Source organism: Ailuropoda melanoleuca, chromosome 4 (assembly GCF_002007445.2).
Source record: "Ailuropoda melanoleuca isolate Jingjing chromosome 4, ASM200744v2, whole genome shotgun sequence".
Taxonomy (NCBI): domain Eukaryota; kingdom Metazoa; phylum Chordata; class Mammalia; order Carnivora; family Ursidae; genus Ailuropoda; species Ailuropoda melanoleuca.
This window is the reverse complement of record NC_048221.1, coordinates 10,533,172-10,539,374: the sequence shown is the minus strand read 5'-3', so window position 1 is coordinate 10,539,374 and position 6,203 is coordinate 10,533,172. Positions and strand designations below refer to the sequence as shown.

Here is a 6,203-nt window from a genome sequence, read left to right as displayed (position 1 = left end):
CATGTTATTAAGAAAGGTATCAGAACAGGCAAGTTGGATCATCTGATTGAGTTCACAGAAAAAGTGGGGGATTTGCACCTTTGTACAGAAGGACAGCCGCAACACCATTAAGCTTTCTAACAAGGAATGCAGGAGACTTATGATCCAGGTCACTAGAACCAGTAGTCCACACAGCCGAGGGTTCATGATGACCATGTAGTGCAGGGGGTGACATATGGCCACAAAGCGGTCATAGGCCATCACAGTCAAGAGAAAGACATCTAATCCTGAAAAGAGTAGGAAAAAATACATCTGGCTGAGGCAGCCTTCATACGTTATGACTTTGCTCTGAGTCTGGATGTTCCACAGCATCTTGGGGACAGTGGTGGAGGTGAAACAAATGTCTGCAAAGGACAGGTTGGCCAGGAAGAAGTACATGGGGGTGTGGAGGTGGGAGTCAGAGCTGACGGCCAGGATGAGGAGCAGGTTTCCAAACACAGTGATCAGGTACATGGAGAGGAAAAGTCCAAATAGGAGGGGCTGCAGTTCTGGGTCCTCTGAAAATCCCAGAAGAAGAAATTTTGAAATTCCTGTATTGTTTCCTGGGTCCATTGGTGGAGATGACTACCACTACCGGGGAAATAACATGATTAATTTTGACAGAAATGGGCATTGCTCACATTGTGGAATGCTACAATGTATATTTTTCAGTCAGGAAATTAATTTCAATATTTTGTGAATGGATCTGGGCCCTTAGAGAGGATCCCCAGTTTCTCTCTGATCAGGAATTTCCATCACAGCATCAGATGTTCCCCAACAGGTCAGATATTAAACAGTTTTAATAAGAAATTATTCCACTCTGGAAAACAGTGTGGAGGTCCCTTAAAAAGTTAAAAATTGAGCTACCCTATGACCCAGCCATTGCAATACTGGGTATTTACCCCAAAGATACAGACATAGTGAAGAGAAGGGCCATATGCACCCCAATGTTCATAGCAGCATTGTCTACAATAGCTAAATCGTGGAAGGAACCGAGATGCCCTTCAACAGATGACTGGGTCAAGAAGTTGTGGTCCATATATACAATGGAATATTACTCAGCTATCAGAAGGAAGGAGTTCTCAACATTTGCTGCAACATGGACGGCACTGGAGGAGATAATGCTAAGTGAAATAAGTCAAGCAGAGAAAGACAATTATCATATGATTTCTCTCATCTATGGAACATAAGAACTAGGAGGATCGGTAGGGGAAGAAAGGGATAAAGAAAAGGGGGGTAATCAGAAGGGGGAATGAAACATGAGAGACTATGGACTNAAGGGGGGTAATCAGAAGAGGGAATGAAGCATGAGAGGCTATGGACTATGAGAAACAAAGTGAAGGCTTCAGAGTGGAGGGAAGTGGGGGAATGGGATAGACTGGTGATGGGTAGTAAGGAGGGCACGTATTGCCTGGTGCATTGGGTGTTATACGCAACTAATGAATCATCGAACTTTACATCAGAAACCAGGGATGTACTGTATGGTGACTAACATAATATAATAAAAAACCATTAAAATAAAAAAAAGATATATACATGAAAAAAATATTTCATGCATTTGAGGAAATCTAGAATGTCAACCATGTTTCAGAAATTCCTAGTCATGAAGTAGAGAGTGCTGAAAAGCAATAGTCCCTATAATTCAATGATGGTAATAGGATAGAAGCATATATAAAGATTAAATAATCATGAAATGGGGACAGATGATAGGAACCTAACAGAAGCAGGTTAAAGGAGAGAATGTGTCAGGTATGTTATATTGGGTGTTCAGTCAAGGTTGGCTAAGAAGGTGACATTTGAACAAAGACCTCATGGAAGAGAGTGTACATGATGGGAGGTCTACCTGGCAGAGGGAACAACTGGTAAAAAGGTCTTGAGGAAGTGCCTCTGTCAGAAAATCAAGGGTCAGAAGGAGCCAGTGTGTTGAGGGGAATGGACAAGAGAGTGAGAGATGAGAGGCGGTGGCAGTGAATTTCATAGAATCATGTGGCCTCATAGCTGCTTAAATATCAAGACACAGGGACTTCCTCATCCACACTCTGTACGTCTTGCACTTTATGATCTGGTTGCAATAGTGTCCTGTCCATTGACACCCCCCCAGTATCATCTGTTGACTGAGTTTAGCTTGTGTATTATAAGGGTCACCTTGGAATAGAGGAACCCATGTATCCCTGCTCTGAGGACTGCACTCACTCATCAAGGTGTTCTTGCACACGTGCGAACGCACACATACACATGCACACATACACACAATACCACATACACACAACACAGTACACTATTTCCTCCTGGTGTGTGTTACTCTATGTCCTTCTCACCTTCCACCCCACACTTGCTCCAATGCACTGTATAGGATACGAACGCATACTCATCATATTGCCTTTCTCATAAGAACTGTAGAAATAGTACCCAGAAATTCCTATTCATAGCCTCCCAGGGTCAAATTGTCTTGAGGCTCCATTTTGAAATGGATACATTTTGTTCTGTGCGTAAAGAAACATAAATAATTGTGTTCAATAAACAGAGAGAGAGAGAGAGAGATGGAGGGAGGGAGAAATGAGATGGACACAGAGAAAAATGATCTAATGAGCTCAGTTGTCCTGACAGACTGTGAGGAAGGAAAGCTTCCTTGGTGCTGGTGGCATCCAGTCCTGGTTACATCCCATTTATATCTAGTGAAGTTAGTAAAAGAGTAAAAATAAATTGACCAAAAGAAAACAGGAGTGACATCTTTGTGGTGAAACACCTTAAAGATTGAACATCACAAGAAAAAAATGAATAAAGAGAATAACCAACACTCTACAAAATTAGGCATTTTTATTACCAGATAGAAAAAAGCAGAAGACTTGTTTTTCCTGTGCCTTTTCCATATTTATTTGACCCATTGGTTTTTATTTAGTCCAATAGAGAATGAGGGGAGTCCCTTGATCACTTTCCTTATGTGACATCTTTTTGGGTTTATTTGTCATTCTTAGGCTTTGGGTTTTAGTCACTTTCTTGACAAGAGCCAGGAGCACAACTGCTCACAGTTCTGTTCCCTGTTCCGCATGCAAAGACCTCCCCAGACTCTGTAAAATCCTACACACCCCGTGGCAATCTGTCCTCTAACTCTGGGCACTCTTCGTGTGACTTATCCAAGGACATTATCTTGTACTCACATTTATCTCACTGCACTCTTGTCTGTCACTCTGACATAAGGACCAAAGGAGCAGGGACTTCACCTGTGCTGTTCATCTTTTTCTTTATGGGTGTGGATGTGTATGCACTTATATGGAAACAAATTCAAGAATATGAGACATTATGAAATACAAAGAATGACAGAAGAGCTATAGGAAGGTTAAAGAGAGCAGTTTCAGTACAACCACATTCAATAAAACTGAAGGGAGTTTAAAGAACTAACTGAAACCCGAACTGTAGGGGCAGTAATCCCACAAAATCAACATGGATTAATAATAAAATTCTACCAAGAACTTAAATAAAGGGTATAACACATAATAGTCTTATAAATTTTTGGCCCACAGTAGACGCTCTTTTCATTGTATTGAATGAATCTGGAATTAGGTCTCATTATAATGGACTCAGGAATAAAAGAATTTGAAAATGTCTTTTAATGTGGAGAGAAGCAGTATCTAAAAGTTTTAGTTTCATCTCCCATAAGGAGATATGGGACAAGTGTGCTTGTGGAAGGTAATTGTGATTCGTGTTCAAAAATAACAAGAAGAATCCCTTCCAAGCGATGACATTTCTATTTTTTTCCAATTATAATAGGAACAGAAATTGTAAATAATTTTATTTCGGTGTCATCGTAGGACATTTCTATTTTAGAAATAGATCCAATAATAAAAGTCAGCAAGGAATAATAGGGAATATAGAGACATGAAAACCACTTGGAAATATGTATAAAGGGCGATTTGTGAACAATAAGTATGCAGAAGAATATTCAATTCATTTTTTTGGAAGGCAGGTATTCACAACTGAAGAATATTAAGGTGAGAGATCAATTCTTTCAGAAGGAAAAAAAAAACTAGAAAAAGCAGTGGAAGGAATATTTTGTGACTAACTCACAGACTTTGCCACACAAAACTTATACACTCTCACACATTCCACATAAATACATCTACACATACATAAAAAAGAAAAATGACAAGTAGCTAAACTGGTGAAATAAATAACAATTCTTTGCTGAAAGATTGGAAAAACAAACACAACAGGAATATATGGTCCATATATACAATGGAATATTACTCAGCATTCAGAAAGGATGAATACCCACCATTTGCATTGACATGGATGGAACTGGAGGGGATTATGCTAAGCGAAATAAGTCAAGCAGAGAAAGACATTTATCATATGGTTTCACTCATACGTGGAACATAAGGAATAGCACAGAGGACCACACAGGAAGGGAGGGAAAACTGAATGGGAAAAAATCAGAGGCGGAGACAAACCATGATGTACTCTGGACTCTGGGAAACAAACTGAGGGTTATAGAAGGGAGGCGGGTGGAGGGATAGGGTAACCACTGTGGGGTATTAAGGAGGGCACGTGTGTTGATGAGCACTGGGTGTTGTACGCAACTAATGAATCATTGAACAATCAATGAAACATTGAACATGAATCAAACATAATAATTATAAAAAGAATTGAAAAAAATAACTGATGATGTACTATCCCTTGGCTAATTGAATTTAAATTAAAAAAATAGTGGCGAAGTGAACCTCCTTGGTGTATCCCTTAATGCATATTAGGTACGTTTTTTCCCCATGTGAATACCAATGGGAGACATGATACTGTGTAATCTATGTCTCAAAAACAGCTGTCACAAAGTAGTATTACCCTCCTTGGGCCTGGATCCTTCTAAAAAATACAGAACAAGCGAAGTATACCCCATCTGAAACATTTTTTAAAAATGTTCTTGCTCCCTACTTACACCTCCAAGCCTAATACTGTTTTCCTACTCCCTCAGCTGCAAAAACTTATTGAATATGTTCTAATATCATTGGAAGCACTTTATGCTCCCTAGTCCTTCCTCTGTCTCACCCAACTGGATTTCCATTCCACAATGTATTGTCAATATGATCTGTGTAATGCTGAGTCCCACGAACACTTCTTTTTAAAATATAGTCAGTAGGGCACTTGGGTAGCTCAGTCGGTTAAGCGCCTGCCTTCAGCTTAGGTCATGATCACAGAGTCCTGGGATTGAGTCCCGCATTGGGCTCCCTGCTCAGTGACTAATCTGCTTCTCCCTCTACCCCTCTCTCAATCTCTCTCTCAACAATTAAATAAATCCTTCAAAAAATTAAATATGTTAAATAAATTATTTTTAAACCAAGTAGTCAACCCAGCAAACAAACATGTAAAACCTTGACCCTGGGATAGCCTACCTGGGCTCTCAGTTTACCTCAGGTAAAGGATCTCAGCTTCCATTCTCTCCAATCCTTTCCTGAAATACCTGCTGAGCTCTCAGACTCACCTGGGTGGGGTCTGTAAGATGAAAGTCTCCGTGTGGAGGTCCAAATTCATCCCTGGATGGTTGATGCTGGAAACCAAAGCGCTATTCCCAGACAGGACAGCAGGAAGCAGTGAAGCGTGGGTTCCCCAGCCAGATTTAGGAACCCAAAAGCAACAACCATGTCCTGTTTTGCACAAGGATGCACTATGGTAAGGGACTGCAGTAGAGAAGATATTTACAGCTCCCTGTGTCTTGTCATTAAGCGCTGTTTCCATTGTTACTCCAACCTCTGAGTGTATTATTTCCCTGTGGATCACTGGTCTGAACAGGAAGGAATTCTTTTTCCTGCCAATTCTCTGTTCCCGGGAGAACAGATTAAAAATCAAGTGAATCTAGTTTTATTACTTCTTCTCCATGATCTTGCCTGCCTTCCAGAGCTGTAACCTCCTTGTATCTTATGTCAATTTTGAGTTCATGTTTTCTCCAAATCTAAGACCGAGGAACCTACTTAACCAGGTCTCATCGACTTCCAAAGCATTGTCTTATGGCACAGAAAGTCTCCTGATATCTCTAGAAAATTGCTATTCCCTTCAACAGAGAGAAGGATATGTTCATTTGCTATAAACATATGGATATTGTGCCCTTGTCTTCATGATGCTTTTGACTAATCAATCATGTGATTCATGCTGATGACACAAATTCAGAACCGCCATTTAGTGCTCCATTTTAAAAA

General features: G+C 40.2%; 1 pseudogene; it reads right to left on the bottom strand.

Annotated features, from left to right (window-relative positions):
• The window catches only part of LOC117801745, a 1,142-nt pseudogene extending 551 nt beyond the window's left edge, over nucleotides 1-591 (bottom strand).
• Between the last annotated feature and the right edge of the window lie 5,612 nt (nucleotides 592-6,203).